The sequence below is a fragment of the Ictidomys tridecemlineatus genome, chromosome 14 (assembly GCF_052094955.1).
Source record: "Ictidomys tridecemlineatus isolate mIctTri1 chromosome 14, mIctTri1.hap1, whole genome shotgun sequence".
NCBI classification, from domain to species: Eukaryota; Metazoa; Chordata; class Mammalia; order Rodentia; family Sciuridae; genus Ictidomys; species Ictidomys tridecemlineatus.
In genome coordinates this window covers 39814634-39835480 of record NC_135490.1, presented here as the reverse complement: position 1 = coordinate 39835480, position 20847 = coordinate 39814634, and the positions used below count along the sequence as shown (strand labels likewise).

Here is a 20847-nt window from a genome sequence, read left to right as displayed (position 1 = left end):
TGAAAAGGAATCAAATAGAAATTTGAAAATGAAAAATTCAGTCAAAAAAATGTGTCATTAAGTGATTTCATTACTGGACAAAAATCATAGAAGGTACTTAAACAAGTTAAGATAGCTTCGATGTCACTCAGTGACATAATCTCAGGGGCCCACCATTATATATGTCATCCTTCATTGTCCAAGACCTCATTATGTAGTACATGACTGCAAAATAATTGGAATGTCCTATGAGAACACTCATGCACAGACAGCCAGAGTCATACAACTGGTGGTAAGAGATAAAGTCAAAATTTGGATGAACAGAGTCTGTGGTGTACCATGTCATCAACCTGACTCTACATAAGAGCCCACTGGTTGCTTTTCAGCTTACCTCTGCTCCTGTCCTCTGAAACCTTAATACCAGCTAGAAATTTCCATTGTCAAAGATCCTCCTGGCAGAGCCATGATTATGCCGAGGACACATAATGAATTGTGCTAGGAAAAAATTACAATGGTTAATAAGATTAGGGGGAATGTTTAGGCAGACTGCAAATAATATAAAAATGAAAGTCAATGTAAGAAAGAGATACCATTTTGCCTAAAATATCATGAAATTTTAGAAGGGTTTACCACTCAATACTGCCAGAACACAGGGCTGAAAATCACTCTGACATCATTTTGGGGAATTTAAGAATATTCTGCAGAGCCATTAGACAGTATGTACCCTACCAATTAAAAATTCAGATTCGTCACCTTAAACATGCTCCAGTTCAACAAATCTATCATTAAGAAAGTCAGAAATATGAACAAAGATATGTCTACAAATGACTCTCAAAGCTTTATAAATTTTATTACCTTCAATTGTGGGAATGAATAGCCAAATGCTTTTAATGTAAACTTAAGTGAAAACATAAGGACATGAACCTTTTTATATTGCAAATTTTAAAATACTATAAGTATATAAATGTTACTGAAAAAAAGCAAGTATTAATAGAAAAAATAACTCAGGGTGGTCACATTGCTACTTATTCTTCTTTTCTTTTTTATGCTTATATGTATTTTAGATTTTTCCACAATAAACCTTAGTAATTTCATACTTTGTAATGTCAGAGTTTTAAAAGACAGCAAATCACACTCCAGTGTTATCTTAATTGGAGGTGAAAATGTGAGCTTAGAAATGTTAATATTATTGGTCATATTTCTCTCCCAACTATGTCTTCAGTAAGTATGTATTGTTTATAATCAGAATAAACTCACAGAGCATTATCTAAATAATGACAAAACCTTGCAAAAATGCCTTTGAAAAATCCGTGTAATGTGCATGAGAAATTAACTCTTGTTTAATACCAAAATCTCACACTGATTGATCCAGATCTCTAAGTATAAGGGCTTGTTTTGTCCATTCTGTCTACCACTGAGTTTTCGATACTGTCATTTCCATAGAAGCTTTTCAAAATTTCTTGTTAAATTTTGAAATTCCACACGCTCAACTTATGCCCACAGAATGTACAATTTTCATGGTCGTGCAATAGAGCTTCATCACCTTCAGTACAGTGTAAACTTAAAATGAGAGCTTTACTTTAACTTCACATTCATAATCTTAATTACCTTAACTTTCTAGTAAATGCCCTTGGGAAAACTACTTAGCATTATGTGTTTCTTTTTTGCCTCACATTCTCAAAATGAGGACAGTAGTTTCTAGTTTTGAGAGATGGTTATTACTGTAATTAGATAAATGTCAATGCAAGTAATCTATAGTTCACCTGAGTATATGATAATTCAAACTAAGTTCAATGATACTGTAACTTTCATAAACTGTTGACATTTTTTCTTTTTGTGATGTCTATTTTAAATTTTAAAGGAATAATCTTGTTTCATTCACATTTTTATCTTGAGAAATTTAATATTTCCTCATTGCCTTTTTAGCAGATTATTTTGGTGACTCAAGCATAGAGAAATTATCCAAAAAAAATTATACATTTTCCATTTAATTATATTCTTCTTGGCAGAAACTGCTAACAAGATTGTAAAATGCAATAGATTTTTAATATCTAAACATACTAAAATGTTGCAATTAGGGTTTTTCAGAACATGTAGTTTCCTTAGTGAAACAGAATTTTAAGTAGTATGCCATCTGTTCTTTCATATTTCTAATTATAGCATTGAATATAAATTTTAATAGGGATCTCAACTTGAATCGCTATCATGAGAAATAAAGAGATACTGGTTACTGTATCTGTACTCATAACAACTCTAATAATAATGAGGAATGTTCTATGAAACACTGATATGTATACAGAAATTGTGATTTCTTGCAGTGAATTGATCAGTTCTTTAAAAGGCTGACAAAACTTAATTTCAAAGACTTCATATGGAAAATGCTTTTAATTATAATTATAAATAGTGTGTATAGATATCATACAAAAATAGAACACCATATAAGTGCAGTATTAACCACTCTTAGATTATACATACTTGTTAATATTCAAAATTAGTTATAATAATGAACATACTAATCACTTCTTGACAGTTAATTAGGAGACAAATTTGAGTAACAAGAGAGTTGAGAACATCATTCTGTGATGTATTAAATGTTTTACTAAAAATGGCATTTGAAATAACTGCTATTTGACAAAGAAACAAATGGTACTCCACTGAAACACATACTGACGTCTAAAATGCATCCTAAACAATAGGGGGAAAAAACTCTGTCAAGGAAATTAGCTATCAATTTAGAATAGCATAAAATGAAATTTTCACCTTATAACCTACATCAGTTATTTTTGTTAGCAATGTAAATATTAATAATATTTTTCCTTTTTATGAAAAATTATAATCATTGTCCACAGTAAAAAGAAAGAAAGTTACTTGCAAAGGTTTATTAAATAAGTTACTCCAAATCACAGAAATAGAATAAATAGGGCTAGAGTTAAATCAGTATCTAAATCCATATGCAAATATATCGATGTTAACTTATATGCAAGAATGTTTAAACAAATAAATTACTACTCAGTAAAAATATTCCTAGATTAAGTTACACAAGAATTTTAAAAATTTTAGTGAAAAATTTTCATAAATAAAATCAACCACTTCTAATAGTATAGCAAACAAACTATGATAGAAAGTTCTGTTTTTACCATAAATTATTTTAAGTACATTGAAGCTCATAAAGCTTTGCTTTAAAAACAAATTTTACAAAAAGAAGAAATAACAACAAAAGCAAAAGACTAATGTGTAGGAATAGATGGCTCTGTTTTCAGAATTTAAAAAAAAAATACATATTTCTCCAGGGGGAAAAAAATCACAATTGAAATATTTTAGAATTTTCTTTCATCTTTCAAGCTTAAGAAAAAATGGAGGCAATGTGAAAAAAAATACCAATACTTTGAAAATAAAGTTTCAATGAACATTAACATAAAGAAACTAAAAGGAGTAATTTAAAAAATTCAAGAACATCAAATATAGGAATATATATATAAATTATATATAAAAACAAAAAAATTGATAAAATGTTTAGAAAAAATTATCAAAAATATTAACAAAGGAAAAAATACCATAAAACAAGAATTTTGGGGAGAAAATTTTCTAGAAATTTTAGAATTAAAACTAATATCATTGAAATGAAACTTAAATGCAATTAATACCAAATTAGATATGATAAAAAAATAGTAAAATCAAACAGGGTAAATGGGGTAAACTACCAGAAGATATATCAATGCAAAATATATGTACACTCAATGGAAGAGTTTAAAATATATAAAGCAAGTACTGGCAAGATTAAAAAGACAAACAAGTAGCTTCAAAAATATACTGAGAGATTTTAACAACTTTTAGAAGTACAGACAAAAGTTAATTAGTACTGTTACAGATGTTTTGGCCACAAATTTGATTCCATATGTAGAGAATTACCAACACAGAACATTTCAGAATATACATTATTCTTAAGCTTACATGAAACCTTTCCCCAAATTAATCATAGTCTGAGTCATAAAGCAAGTCCCAACAAATCTAAACAGGTTGAATTCATACAGAGTCATTTTAATAATGATGATGGAAGTAAGTTGTGAATTAACAAAAAGATACCCTAGTATACCCACAAGTGTTTAGAAATTAAGTTATGTATTTCTAAATAATCCAGGAGTTGAGAAAAATCACAAAGAAAAATACTTGAAAATTATATATCAACAAAGAATTTAGAAGAATATATGAAGTTCTTCAAATTAATAAATTTTGACCACTCAAAAGAAAAATTGCGCAAGCTAAGGCGTTTTCACAGAAGAGAAACAGAAATGATCAATAAGCTTATGTATATAAAACATCATGAATTCAGAGCAATGCAAGTTAAAACCAAAGTGAGATATAATTTTATGCTGAAAGAGAACAGTAAAAACATTAAAAAGTTGGACAGTACCAAATATTGGTAAGAATGGGAAGTACAAAAGGAATTCAAATGCACAGTTCATGGTCTTGTAAATCTACATAGCAATTATAGTTTATAGTTAGGTAGATGTGTATAGTTTACTTAGCTAAGCTAAAACCATGTTTCTCAGCATTGCCTTCCCACATTGCTCTGAATTAATTTAAGACACTAGAGATTATTTTGTGCAAGAGTGAGTTAGGTGGATGTGGGAGAACAACTCTGTTCATACACTTCAAAGATCAGTTCAACATAGCAGGCACTCATTCAGTTTACCATGTTGTCACTTACCATTGACCCACCAGGACTGTGAGGGCATCATTAGACCCAGTTCCTATGGCTTCTGTGGCTCCCTGTGGCTCTCAATGATCTCATTTGGCAGGTAGTTCTTTTGTTCTGTGATGAAGGACAACATGTTTCTCTAGATGATGCCCTCATTATCAAATCTGAAGTCTCAGAGGCAGAGAAAGAAAAAATAAAGATTTTAGTTTGTTCTCATGCTTGTCCTTCCTCTGCCTTTCTAACAATTATCTTCCCTTTCTGACAGTCTGCTCTGTCAACTCTAGACTCTACCACCAAACACCAAACAGATTTATATAGACTAAAACCAACTCCCACAGATGTATAACGCCAAATTCTCACAATAAATTCCTCATTATATCTATCAGTAGGATTCTGATTCTTTGACATAACCTGGAATGTTTCCACTGATTATGAGATGGAGATATTAACACATTTTGTGGCAACTAATGGCTTACAGTTTCATTAACAATAAAACAATACCCCATTAGCTTTCATTATGTTCACTTAAGGACAAAACAATACTGAAAAATCACCTTCATTGACAGAAAGAACATTTTTAATAATACTAGTTTCTTCCTCCTGGAAAAGTAGATGTCACCAATAAGAGTGATGTATCCAGGGATCCAGAAACAGATATTCACCTGCCAACCATCCAACATTTGTACAGAAACCAAAGGATTGCTCTAAAAATTGGCTACTAGGAAGAAATCAAAGCCAAGCACAGAATCCAATACCCACACAAAGGCAATCTAAAGGAGTCAAAAGAGAACACAGCTGAGATAAACTTTAAATAAGAGAAACGAGGAAAGAAAAAGTGGGTGTAATTTTGAAAGTGAGAGGGACAGTCTACAGAATACTCTGAGATAAAGAAACCATAAATAATTGTAATTTTTCTAATAGCTCCTGTTGAGGCAGTAAAGCAAGTCACAACTATGAATTTTCTGTTATGATTACATCTTTTATAAAGTACCTCTATTCTTTTTTATATTTTTATTAGTGCATTATAGCTATACATAACAGTGAGGCTCATTTTGACATAATCACACATGCATGCAATATAATTTGTTCCATTTCAGTCCCCAGTACCTCCTGCATCCTCAATTCCCATTCCCCCTCCCCTACTCCAGTGGCCTCCCCATCTCCATCTATTTATTGCTTTTATAAATTGGTACTTTACAAAGTACCAATTGCTTTTATAAAATGGAATTTACATTCACACAGGCACTGAACAGAATTTGGCTAAACTTGTTCCACTGTTCCTCCCCTTCAACATCCCTTCTCCATTCCCCTGATCTCCCTTTCATTTTCATGGTGTCCCTCTGTCCCATTTTTTCCCTTATTTTGCTCTAGCTTCCACATATGGAAGAAAATATTTGACCCTTGACTTTCTGATTCTGACTTATTTCACTTAGCATGATGTTCACCAGTTCCATCCATTTACTGGCAAAATCCATAATTGTATTTTTTCTTTATAGCTGAATAAAACTCCATTGTGTATATATACCACATTTCTTTTATCCATTCATCTGTTGATAGACCCCTGGCTGGCTATTGTGAATTGCTCTGCTATAAACCTTGATGTGCCTGTATCATCACTTTAGTATGCTGATTTTAGTTACTCTGGATAAATATCAGAGTGGAACAGTTTTGTCTTATGGTGATTCCATTTCTAGTTTTTGAAGGAATATCTATACCACTTTCCACTGTGGTTGTACTAATTTTCAACCCCATCAATAATGCATAAGTATACCCTTTTCCCCACATCATCTTCACTAGCATTTGATATTATTTGTGTTCATGATAATTGCCATTCTGACTGGAGAAAGATGAAATCTCAATGTAGTTTTGTTTGTTCATTTGCTTGTTTTGGTACCAGGAATTGAACTCAGGGTCACTGGACTACTGAGCCACATCCCCAGCCATATTTTGTATTTTATTTAGAGACAGGGTCTCACTGAGTGCTTAGCACCTAGCTTTTGCTGAGGCTGGCTTTGAACTCTCTATCCTCCTACCTCAGCCTCCCCAGCCTCTTGGATTACAGACATATGCCACCACACCTGGATCAGTGTAGGTTTGATCTGCATTTTCCTCGTTGAATGTTAGATAATTTTTCATATATTTGTTGGCCTTTTGTATTTCTTTTGAGAATTATCTGTTTAGTTCTTTTGCCAATTAATTAACTAGATTATTTGGGGTTTTTTGTTTGTTTGCTTGTGTTTTGTTTGGTGTGAGTTTTTTGAGTTCTTTATCTATTCTGAATTTTAATCCCCTGTTGGAGAAGTAGCTGGCAAAGGAAGATTTTCTCCCATTCTGTAAAGATCATTCTTTATGCTCTTGTTTCCTTTGCTCTGAAGAAGTGTTTTAATATGATGCTCTCCCACTTATTGATTCATAATTTTATTTCTTGAGATTTAGGGGTCTTTTTAAGGAAGTCAATGCCTGCACCCATATGTTAGATTGTTGATTGTGTTTTCTCCTAGCAGTTGCAAAGTCTCTAGTCTAATTCCTACCATCTTTGATTCACTTTGAGTTAACTTTTGTTCAGGTTAAAACACAAAAAATCTAGTTTCATTTTTCCACATACAAATATGTGGTTTCCCTAACACTATTTGTTAAAAAGGTCATCTTTTCTCCAACTTATATTTTTGGCAATTTTGTCAAGTATTAGATGGATATATGTATGTGGGTTTATCTCTGTGTCTGCTATTCTATTCCATTGGTAATCATGTTGTTTTCATGTCATTACCAAGGTTGTTACTATAGCTCTGTAGTGTAATTGTATATTGAATAAGTGTTGAGAGTGTACATCCTTGTCTTGTTTCTTATTTTAGTAGAAATACTTTCAGTTTTTCTCTATTCAGTATGATATTACCTTTGGGTTTATCATGTATGACCTTTGGCTTAGGATTGCTTTGACTATTCTAGATGCTTTTTTTCTTCCAAATGAATTTAGAACTGCTTCTTTCTAGGTCTGTGAAAAGTGTTATTGTATTTTGCTGAGGATTACATTGTATCTGTATAATGCTTTTGACAGTAGGGTCATCTTGACAATACTAAATGTCTATCCAAAAACAAAGAAGTGCTTTCTGTCTTCTAAGGTCTTCAATTTCTTTCTTCAGCGTTCTATAGTTTTCATTGTAGAGGTCTTTCACCTTTGTTGTTAAATTTATTCCCAAGTTGTTTTTGTTATTGTTTTAGGTTATAATGAGAAAAATAGTTTTCCTAATTTCTTTTTCAGCAGGTTCATTATTGGAATATAGGAAAGTTATTAATTTTTATGTGCTGACATTTTATTGCACTACTTGCTAAATTTTTTTCAGCTCTGAAAGCCTTCTGGTGGAGTTTTATTGGGAGAGGGGGCGGGTAACTCTTCTTTTATAGGATCATGTCATCAGCAAATGAAAACTTTGATTCCCTTTTTCCTATTTGTATTCCTTTAATTTCCTTCCCTTGTCAGATTGCTCTTAGAGATTTAAAGAAACATATTGAATAAGTGTTGAGAGTGCACATCCTTGTCTTGTTTCTTATTTTAGTAGAAATACTTTCAGTTTTTCTCTATTCAGTATGATATTACCTTTGGGTTTATCATGTATGACCTTTAAGTTGCTTCTATCCCTAGTTTCTCAAGCAATTTTAACATGAATGGGTACTAGATTTTGTCAAAGGCCTTTTCTACATCTACTGTGATGATCCTGTGATTCTTGTCCTTAATTCTATTTATGTGGTGAATTACAATTATTGATTAGTATATGTTGAGACAACTTTGCACCCTGAGATGAAACCCACTTGATCTGAATGTACAGTCTTCCTTTTTTTATTAAATTATTTATTTATTCTAATTTGTTATACATGATAGCAGAATGAAATTCATTGCATATTACACATATAGAGCACAACTTTTCATATGTCTGGTTGTATATGAAGTATATTCACACCATTTGTATCTTCATACATGTACTTAGGGTAATGACATCCATCTCATTCCACCATCTTTTTTACCCCTATACCCCTTCTCTTCCCCTCCTACCCCTTTAACCTATCTAGACTTTATCTAATACTTTCATGCTCCCTCTCCCAACCCCACTATGAATCAGCTTCCTTATATCAGAGGAAACATTTGGCATTTGGTTTTTCGGGGATTGGTCAACTTCACTTAGCATTATATTCTCCAACTCTACCCATTTACCTTCAAATGCCATGATTTCATTTACTTTTAACACTGAGTAATGTTCTATTGTGTATACATACCAAAGTTTCCCTATCCACTCATCTACAAAAGGCATCTGAGTTGGTTCCACAATTTAGCTATTGTGAATTGTACTGCTATAAACATTGTTGTGGCTGTGTCCCTATAGTATGCTGTTTTTAGGTCCTGTGGGTATAGACCGAGGAGTGGGATAACTGGGTCAAATGGTGGTTCCATTTCAAGTTTTCCAAGAAACCTCCATACTACTTTCCATATTGTACCAATTTGCAGTCCCACCAGCAATGTAAGAGTGTGCCTTTTCCCCCACATCCTTGCCAACACTTAGTTTTTTTTTCTATTCTTGATAACTCCCATTCTGATTGAAATGAGCTGAAGTCTTAAGAGTAGTTTCAATTTGCATTTCTCTAATTGCTAGAAATGTTGAACACTTTTTCATGTATTTGTTGATCAATAGTATTTCTTCTTCTGTGAAGTGTCTGTTCAGTTCCTTGGCCCATTTATTGATTGGGTTATTTGGTATTTTTTTTTTTTGGTGTTAATGTTTTTTAGTTCTTTATATATACTAGAAATTAGTGCTCTGATGTGGGAGTGGCAAATATTTGCTCCCATTCTATAGCCTCTCTATTCACCTTACTGATTGTTTCTTTTGCTGAGAAGAAGCTTTTAGTTTAAATCCATCCCATTTATTGATTCTTGGTTTTAATTGTTGCACTATAAGAGTCTTATTAAGGAACTTGGGGCCTAATCCCACATGATGAAGATTTGGGTCTACTTTTTTCCCATTAGGCACAAGGTCTCTGGCTTAATTTTTAGGTCCTTGATCCACTTTGAGTTGAGTTTTGTGTATGTTGAGAGACAGAGGTTTAATTTTATTTTGTTACATGTGTGTTTCCAGTTTTCCCATCACCATTTGTTGAAGAGGCTATCTTTTCTCCAATGTACATTTTTGGCATCTTTGTCTAATATAAGACTAACTGTAGTTATGTTCATTAGTCTCTGTGTCCTCTGTTCTGTACCACTGGTGTACAGGTCTATCTTGGTACCAATACCAGGCTATTTTTGTTACTATTGCTCTGTAGTATAGTTTAAAGTCTGGAATAGTAATGCCACTCTTCTTGCTAAGGATTGCTTTGTCTCTTCTGGGTGTCTTATTTTTTTCAGATGAATGTCATGATTGCTTTTTCTATTTTTATGAGGAATTTCATTGGGATTTTGATTGAGATTGCATTGAATCTGTATAGTGCTTTTGGTAGTATGGTCATTAATTTCTTCTCAGCAGCACATGGATCCTTCTCTAAAATAGACCATATATTATGCAACAAAGCAAATATTAGTAAATACACAAAAAAAGTAGGATACCACCCTGCATCCTTCAGACCACAATGGAATGAAATTAGAAATCAATGATAAAATGAAAAATAAAAGATACTCCAACACCTGGAGACTAAATAATATGCTAGTGAATGAACAATGGGTGGCAAAAGATATCAAGGAGGAGATTAAAATTTTCTTAGAGGAAAATGAGAACTCTGATACAATGTATCAAAATCTCTGGGACACTATGAAGGCAGTTCTAAGAGGAAAGTTTATTTCATGGAGTTAATTCCTTCAAAGAAGTAAAAGTCAACAAATAAATGACCTAACATTAAATCTCAAAGCCCTAGAAAAAGAACAAATCAACACCAAAAGTGGTACAGGACAGGAAATAATTAAAATCAGAGCTGAAATCAATGAAATTCAAACAAAAGAAACAATTGAAAAAATTGACAGAACAAAAATAAATAAAATTGATAAACCATTAGCAATGCTCAAAGAGAAAGAGAAAACTCAAATTACTAACATCCATGATGAAAAAGAAAATATTACAATGGACTCCACAGAAATACAGAAGATAATTAGAAATTATTTTTAAAATTTGTATTCCAATAATAAAGAAAATATCCAAGGCACTGACAAATTTGTAGAGTCATATGATATGCCCAAACTAAATCAGGATGATGTACACAATTTAAACAGATCAATTTCAAGCAAGGAAATAGAGGACACGGTCAGAAGCCTACCAACCAAGAAAAGTCCAGGACCAGATGGATACCTAGCCGAGTTCTACAAGACCTCTAAAGAAGAACTAATACCAATATTTCTCAAACTATTTCATGAAATAGAAAAAAAGGGAGTACCTCCAAACACAGTCTCTGAGGCCAATATCACCCTGATTCCAAAACCAGACAAGACACATCAAAGAAAAAAAACTTCAGACCAATATCTCTAATGAACATAGATGCAAAATTTCTCAATAAAATTCTAGCAAATTGAATACAAAAACATATCAAAAATATAGTGCACCATGATCAAGTAGGATTCATCCCAGGTACGCAAGGTTGGTTCAAAACATGGGAATCTATAAATGTAATTCTTCATATCAATAGAGTCAAAGATAAAAATCATATGATCATCTCAATAGATGTAGAGAAAGCATTTGACAAAATACAGCACCCCTTCATGTTTAAAATACTAGAAAAACTAGAGATATCAGGAATATACCTCAACATTGTAAAGGCTATCTATGCCAAGCCTAAGGCCAACATCATTATAAATGGAGAAAATTTGAAAGCATTCCCTCTAAAAACTGGAACAAGACAGGGATGCCTCTTTTACCACTTCTATTTAACATAGTTCTTGAAACTCTAGCCAGAGCAAACAGACAGATGAAAGGAATTGAAGGGATACAGATAGGAAAAGAAGAACTCAAATTATCACTATCTGCAGATGATGTGATTCTATATCTAGAAGACATTCCACCAGAAATCTCCTAGAACTAATAAATGAATTCAGCAAAGTGGTTGGACATAAAATCAACACTAATAAATCAAAGGTATTTCTGTACATCAGTGACAAATTCTCAAAAAGAGAAGCTAGGAAAACCGTCCCATTTACAATAGCCTTAAAAAAAATAAAATACTTGGGAATAAACTTAACGAAAGAGGTGAAAAACCTCTACAATGAAAACTAGAGTACCTAAATAAAGAAATTAAAGAAGACCTTAGAAGATGGAAAGATCTACCTTGTTCTCGGATAGGCAGAATTAATATTGTCAAAAGACCATACAGTCTTCTTAATGTATTTTTTGAATATACTTTGTTAATATTTTACTAAGGATTTTCACTTCTATGCTTAGCAATAATATTGGTCTCTATACTTTTTCTTTCCTTAATGTGTCTTTGTCTGGTTTTGATATCAAAGTGATACTGGCTTCATAGAATGAATTCAGTAGTCCTCTTTCTTTTTCTATTTCATTGAACAATTTGGGGTAAGATTGACATTAGTTCTTCTTTAAAAGTTGGGTAAAACTCATCTGAGAATTCCATCAGGTCCTGGGCTTTTCTTTGTTGGAATCACATTGCTTGATATTAGTCTGTTTATGTTTTCTATATCCTACTGGTTCAATTTAGATATTTCACACGTGTCTATAAATTTTCAGTATCTTTTAGGTTTTCCTGATTATTATCAGAATAGTTTCTAATGATCTTCTGGATTTCAGAAATGTCTTTGGTAATATTACTTTTCATCTCTAATATAATTGATTTGGCCCTTCTCTTTCTTTTGGTTAGTTTGACTAAGTGTTTATCAACCTTGTATATCTTTTCAAAGAATCAATTCTTTGCTGCACTGATCCTTTGTAATTGTTGTCATTTTTTTTGGTTTGGGTTGGTTTTCAATTTTATTAATTGTGGCTCTGATATTAATTATTTTCTATTTTGTACTGATTTTGGAATTAATTTCTTTTTCCTTTATTAAGGCCTTAAGGTTTAACATTAGAGTAGTTGGGAGAGTTCAAGTTTTTGTTTAATGTAGGCATTCAGTGCTATAAAATTTCCTCTTAAAACTGCCTAATATGGGGCTGCGGATGTGGCTCAAGTGGTAGCACACTCGCCTGGCATGCGTGTGGCCCGGGTTCAATCCTCAGCACCACATACAAAGATGTTGTCTCCGCCGAAAACTAAAAAATAAATATTAAAATTCTCAATCTCTTTCTCTCTCTCTCTCTCTTTCTTAAAAAAAATTCCTAATACTGCCCTAGAGATTTTAATATGTTGTATCCCTGTTCTCATTCGTTTCTAAGGTTGTTTTTTTCTCCCCTAATTTCTTCTATGATTCATTTCTTATTATAATCTATATTACTTAAACTTAAGGTATTAAAATGAATTGTTTTTTAATCTTTGTATTAATTTCTAATTTTATTCCATTCTGATCTGACAGGATGCAATAACTATTTTTTTTCTATTTGATAAGATTTTGCTTATTTCCTAAAATACGATCTATGTTTTAGAAAGTTTCTTGTACAGTTGAGAAGAAAGTAAATTCAGTTGTTGATGAATGGAATATTTTATAAATGCCTTTTAGGTCTATCTGATGATAATATTTCTTAGTTTCTGCTCTATTTCTAAGGTCTTTGATCATTTTGAGTTGATTTTTATACAAGGTGAAGACAAGGGTCTAGTTTTATTCTTTTACACATGGACAACCAGTTTCCCAGTGCCATTTTTTTTTAAAGGCTGACTTTTCTCCAGTGTATATTTGGCACATTTCCCAAGGATGAGATGAATGTCCATGTGTGAGTTTGTCTCTGTTTGTTCTGTTCAATACCAGTGGTCTATGTGTCTGTTTTTATGTCAGTATGGTGCAGTTTTGGTTACTGTAGCTCTGTAGTATAATTTGAAGCCAGGTATCATGATACCTCCAGTGTTGCTTTTTTTGGCTTAAAATTGCCTTAGCTCTTCTAGGTCTTTTATTCTTCCAAATGAATTTGCGGACTATATTTTCTAGTTCATTGAAGAATGTCATAAATATTTTGATGGGGACGGTACTGAATATATACATTGCTTTTGGCAATGTGTCAATTTTAACAATATTAATTCTCCCAATCCATGAACATTGCAAGTGTTCCAATCTTATGACATCTTCGATTTCTTTCTTCAATGTTCTCTAGTTTTATCATAGATATCTTTCACCTTTGTGGTCAGATTTATTCTTAGATTTTTGAAGCTATTGTAAATGGGATTATTTTCCTTATTTATTTCTCAGGAAAAAATGTAGGGAACACTCCAGAATAAAGGCACTGGCAAGTACATTCACAATAGGACCCTATAGCTCAGGAAATATTGCGAAGTGTTAACAAATGGCATCAAATTGAAACACTTCTACACAGCGAAGGAAATAATTAGGAATGTGAAGAGAGAACCTAGAGAATAGAAGCAAATCTTTACTAATTACTCCTCTAAACGAGGATTAATATTGAGAATATAAGAACTCAAAAATAAAAAACAAATAACCCAACTACTGTATGGGTACATGAATTAAACAGACACTTCTCAAAACAAGAAATATAAATGGTCAAAAATATATGAAACATGTTCAATGTCATTAGCAATTAGGAAAAATCAAATCAAAACCATATTGAGATTTTATCTCAAAGTAGTCAGAATGGCAGTCACCAAGTGTACAAACAAAAATAAATACTGGAGAGGATGTAGAAAAAGGGAAACACTCTTACCCTGTTGGTGGGGTGGTAAATTAGTATGGAGGCTTCCCAAAATATTAGGTATGGAACCACCATATGACCCAGTTATATACCACTCCTCGGTATTTATCCTAAACAATTAAAGTTGATAGTGACACATGCATACCCATGTTTATAGCAGCATAATTCAGGATAGCCAAACAATGGAACCAGCCTAGGTGCCCATCAATGAATGAATAAATAGATGGATGAAGAAAATGAGGTATACATACATTATGGAGTTTTATTCCATCATAAAGAAAGGTGAAATTATGTGATTTGCAAGAAAATGTATGGAACTTGAGATCATTATGTTAAACAAAAGAAGCCAAACTCAGAAGGTCAAAGGTTGTAAGTTTTCTCTCATATGTGGAAGCTAGAGAGGAAAAAGCAAGGTGTTGTGGGCAATTTCATGAAAAATCAAAGGGATATCAGAGGAGAAAAGTGACCAGAGATTTATTTGATTGTTTATACTGAGTTGAGGGGATTTTCTGTTGTTGTTTGTGTACATAGCTGCACCAATAACAAAGGCAAACATATTTATAATCATTACATCTTGTTGTTGGGTGATTCCATTAACCAGTATAAAATGACCTCTTTGTATCTTCTGAATAATTTGGGCTTGAAATCTGCTTTGTCAGGAGTAGTTACTCCTTCTTGATTTTAGTCTCCATTTGCATGGTTTATCATTTTCCATCCTATCACTTTCAGGCTGTGCATTTCTTTGCCTGTAAAGTGCATCAAATTGTAAAGAATATATGGTTGGCTCTTGTTTTCTTTTTCTTTTTTTTTAATTTTTTATTTTTTTATTGGTTGTTCACAACATTACAAAGCTCTTGACATATCATATTTCATACATTAGATTGAAGTGGGTTATGAACTCCCAATTTTACCCCAAATGCAGATTGCAGAATCACGTAACCGACGTGATTCTGGCTCTTGTTTTCTGATCCATTCTGCCAATCTAATAGTTTTGACTGGAGAATTTAGACCAATGCATTTAGTGTTGTGAGAGAAATTGTTTTTATTTCTCGCCAATTTGATTTATTCTAATACTTGATCCATACTAGAGCCTCCTTTAATTGACCATTTTTCTTGTGAGATTTATCTACAGCCTGGTTTTGATATTTGTTTTTCATTTCTTCTGTGTGAAACCTCTCATTTAGAATGTTCTGTAGTGCTGGCAGAGTTTTTAAGAATTATTTTCTGCTTATTATGGAAAGCTTTTATTTCATCTTCAATTCTGACGAATAGTTTTGCTGAATATAGCAATATTGGTTGGAACCCATTATCTTTCAAGGTTTGGTATATATTATTCCAAGCCCTCCTGGCTTTTAAGGTCTGGGTTGAGCAATCAGTACCAGTTTTAATTGGCTTACTTCTAAATATGACTTGCTGTTTTTCCCTTATGGATTTTAGAATTCTATCTTTGTGTATATTAGGCATTTTAATTATTTCAGTTTGTGTATTTGCAACTCTGACCCAAAGAGGTCAAGCTAGCTAGGAGCTTTTGCATACAGAGTTTTGCTACAGTGTTTCACTCCCTTCTTGGCTGGATATCTCTGATGCCCCTTCTTTCTGGGAGTCTCAAGCTAAGCCATATGCTGGAGTAAGGAGACTGGAGTGTGTCATCCTCTCCCTGAGTCCTTTCTAGACTTTTAAGAGCTAACTCAAGAAACACCAGTCTTCATCTATATTTAATTGATCTCACTTCCACACACCCCTACCTCAGCCAGGCTCCTATTCCCATAGCTCAGATCACTTATTTCAAGAGTTTACTCATCTCAGTTTTGTAGATTTCATCTTTCAACTTGCTGTTTTGATTTATTGTTTTGTAGCTATTATGATAATGTGGATTTCCCAGAACACCCTTATTCATTCCCAAATGAGCCATATTCCTGTTATTTAATTCCAATAGCAGAGCAAGTGAGAAGTGTCTCCTTCTTGTACTCTACCATCTTGCCAAAATCAAGCACCTCTATTCTTTAAGGATACTGCCGAAGATTTGGGGGAAAATACAAGAATAATGAGTATATAAAGGAAAACATCATAATTATACTACATGTAAACATGAATGACAGAATATGGATTCATAAAACTATTAATGATAACATATGAAAATTCAATTTATCTGGATTTCAGTATTTTGATCAATATCTTGAATACTCTTATATTTTGCCATAATGCTATAGATTTACAACCATTTAAATGATCAGTTTCAAAAGTATGAAGATCATGTTTAGCACTGAGAAAATGAGAAGAAATAATTGGAATATCTAATCCAAATCATTTTTGAAATATTTTTAAGGAAACAAAAATATCATAATGATTACAATTCAAAAAAAGAGTCATGAGATCATAATCAATATAAGTTTTTGTCTCCACATTCATTTTGCATTCTCTTTTGATGCAAAAGAAAGTTATTAAAACTACAACAAATTGTATCTTAAATTTTATCTAGAGCTACTTGTCTTAACTCTATATTTTTTATAAAAAAGAAGCCCTTTATGGTACTAATTTTAAGAATTCTTCATAGTCCTTTACTAGATGAGATTATTAGAGCTAAATTAGTAAAATGATAATGATCAAATTTTCACAACTATAAGCAACTTCAATGGCAAGTATTATATACAAAAACATGTAAACAAACTTTTCTATAAGAAACCTTCTAAAAAAAGTCCTTTCCAATGGTAAGTTTTTAAATCTTTTAATTCATAGCTGTTCTATCATTGTAAAACAAATGTCTACTTTTTAGACAAAAGTATAATGCCCATTTTGTTAAATTGACTATACTAGGAACTCAATTTGAAGATTAAAAAAATACAAAATTAAGTGTAAATTTTTATTAAATATTATTGGGAAATATTTTTTGATAACTGGAGTAAATGTCTGCTAACCTTATTTTTGTGTCTAATTAATGGTATCCTGGGGTAGCAGTCTAAAAAGCATTTGTGCCCAATAGGTTCACATAATCCAAAAGATCCTCCAATAAAAACTTGTAAGTTCTGGTTCCACTATGATCTGAATCAGGATCAAAATAAGAATCTGAATTTAATGTAGTATCATTTTTCTAAAGAGTTAATCAATTAGGGTTTGCACTGGATTAAAATTTTGTTGTATAAAGTAAAATGCCTCAAGTCTTGACTATTGCAACTCATAAGACAAAGTAAATCAATTTGGTTAAAGAGTTCAAAATGAGAAAGAATATCTAGAACACCAGACACAAAAACTCCAGGTTCAATTGTACTGATCTTGGGTTAATAATAGCATAAGGCTTCTGAAGAATCATTTATCATATACTATCATCTTACCATATGAACGCCAACGTTTCCTGGATTCTGAGCCTCATTTATAATGATTCTGAGAATATTGCGTATTGCGAAACTGTTCAACTCTCTCTTTCACATAGAAAGACCACAAGACAGAAACTTCCTTCTTTTCATAGTTTAAACATTATAATTCAGGAAATTATAAATGTTATAGAACTTCAGAGTTACTTGAAATGAGTAATCTATTTAAGCCCTCTCACTTTTTACATGAGAAAATTAAAGTTTCCAAATGTAAATAATGGGTCCAAAGTCACAGACTTACAGAGAAAATTTAAATTAGAACATAGATATGTGATTTCTCCCTTATATTACAGTCTAATTGAACCTATAAGCATAGAATTTTGGAGCAGAAAGATAACGTAACTCAATTCCTTTATTTTATAGATGAGAAAATTGGGCTCCAATAATAAATTGGGTGGTTTATCAGCAACAGAAATTTATTGCTCAAAGATCTAAATGACAGGAATCCAAGATCAAGGGAAATGCAATTTCTGGGGAGGACCTCTTTCTTTGGTTCATAGAGAGCACCTTATTACTGCATCCTTGCATAGAAAAAGGGGCCAGCTAGTTCTCTTGGGTCTCTTTTTTAAGGACACAAATCCCAATCAAGAGGGTTCTGACCCCATGACCTACCTTATTTTCAAAACTCCACCTCCAGCACTATCACCTTAGGGTTTGGAATTTTAGAGTGTAAATTTGGGGATTGGGCACATGCACAAACACTTTACTCAAGCTATAGTAGCAAATGTAAATAAAGTGAGAAACCATATTCCACAAGAGATGCTATTTTTAAAAAAACTTCAAGTTTCTTTAACTATGAGAATAAGAATATCAAAGTGACTTTTATTTGGTATTATTTTTTCCCACCAAATTATGGGCAAGATAACTAAGCATGTGCACAATTTTCTTGTTTCCCAATTTTTACAGCTTATTTTACTTTACAATGTAAATTATTCAAATCTAAAGCATTTTATTTTCTTACAAAAATGATAAAGATCTCTTTCAGGATTTTTAAAAAATATTTAAAGACATATAGTAAATAAAATATGTAAAAGAAAGTCCTCCTCTTTTAATTACTGTAGCTGTCCCCTAATGAATCATCTTTGCTTTTTTATATTGAATCCACCACCAGCTCAGCCTCTACATCACAGCAATTCTGATCCAAAATTCAGACATATTGCAGTAACTCCTTGATCTAAAATCCTTACGTGGCTCATTTCCTTATTCTCACTGCACTCAAGAAACACATAGACTTGCAGTAACTGAGAAAGCCCTGCCATATCCCTTACCCTACTTAATTCTTCCGCTTCTTATCTCTCTACTCACTCCATGCCTGGAAAACTTGCTTCCTGTCATTTCTCTGAAGCATGCTTCTTTTTTAATAGCAAGGACCCTGAGCATGTTGCATCCTACATCCAAAACCCTCAGAGGCAAGCTCTCCCTGTCCACCAAATGTCCTGCTGTGACCAGAGAAGACATCACATAAGCCAGTGTCTGGATTTGAAGTTTCTTTTGCAGTCTATTAAAAGTCTCTATTGTTTTCCTCTACTTCATTGCTTTATTTTTTTTCATTTATTTTATTTTATTTGTTTTAATTAGTTACACATGACAGTACAATGATCTTGACATATCATACATTTGAATCAAATGGGGTATAATTTCTCATTTTTCTGAGTGTACATGTTGCAGAATCACATTGGTCATGCAGTCACGTACATACACACAGCAATAATAATTGTCTAAAAGTCAGAAATTCTAATTTGGCAGTATTAAATGTGAGGTTTCCATTAGATACCATGTGGAAGATACTACTGAGCTGCCAATTGGATACAAGACTGGATTTCAAGGGAGGAATTTAACTTAGAGACATTTTTGAAAGTCCTCCACAAAGTTGATATGCATAGCTATGCATATGCACAGAATATAAAAGAAAGGAAAAGGCACAAGAATGGGGAGTTGGAGTGTACCCACTGAGGAGACTGGGAGCAGGCGATGGAGGAGAAAACAGTTTTTGAGACTAAGAAAGTGTGTCCCCACAGAGAAAGAAAATAAAAGAAAGGAATGTAAATTTCTGCAGCTATTACAGAAAATGGTGGCGTGCGGGGAGGCAAATAAAGGAAGAGTATTATGGAGTAGAGAATAACTTCAGATAAATAAGAGGGAAATGGGAATTCTATTAGATTTAATAATATGAATGCACTAATATCAATGTTAAGAGCATTTTTGGGGGGAGTACTGGGGATTAACCCAGGGGTGCTTACCCACAGAGCCATGTCCCTAGCTGTTTTTGTATTTTGTTTAGAGACAGTGTCTCATTGAAATACCTAGGGCCTATCTAAGCTGCTGAGGCTGGCTTTGAACTCACAAACCTCCTGCCTCAGCCTCCTAAGCCTTAAGAACATTTTTGATTGAGTGATGGGAACAAAAGCCTAGCTGGAATGAATTAAGAGGAAGGAAAATAGAAGAGGAGAGGAGAGGAGACTAAAAAATATAAGACAAGATGAGAGGACAGAAGACAGTAGTACCCTTTAACTAATTGCCTGACTAAACCCTAAGCAAAAACTTTGATTATTTGAAGTAAGAGATGTTCACTGGAAGGTATCTGTTTTTGTTCTTGTTTTTTTGTAATTATATGATAATATTTGCACAGGATTAGTTGCTCCATATATAATTATGTGCCTTAGAATTATTCTATAATACTATAGTGTTTAAAATCTATACAACATTGACATTTACAGACTGCTTCACAGTTAAATGTTTTGCTCTATGTATTTAATAATTTTAATGCTCTGGCAACTGAAGATTACATCATCATTATTTTACTTGATTTAATACTGTCTTAAAGAATATTTTTAAAAAACAGAAATTACTTTCTAAAAAATTGCAATATGGCATACTATCTTGTAATTAATACTTAATCAAAATGGTGGGGGAAATACAGGTGAGGATAGAGCCTAACAGAAAAGAATTAAACACACCAAAGTTAGGATTCATATCCAGAATATGTTGGGAACACAATAGATTTTTTTAAAAAAGGAAATAAATCATCCAATTA

At 32.6% G+C, this 20847-nt stretch overlaps 1 long non-coding RNA gene across 1 annotated transcript in view; it reads right to left on the bottom strand.

Moving 5' to 3' along the window:
* Window positions 1–20847, bottom strand: part of LOC110598705 (uncharacterized) — a 120664-nt gene that overhangs the window by 17823 nt on the left and 81994 nt on the right. The window contains exons 3-4 of the long non-coding RNA XR_013430327.1: window positions 4688–4842; window positions 371–474 (exon numbers count right to left, since the gene is read on the bottom strand). This is a non-coding gene — a long non-coding RNA (uncharacterized LOC110598705). The remainder of the gene's footprint in view (window positions 1–370; window positions 475–4687; window positions 4843–20847) is intronic.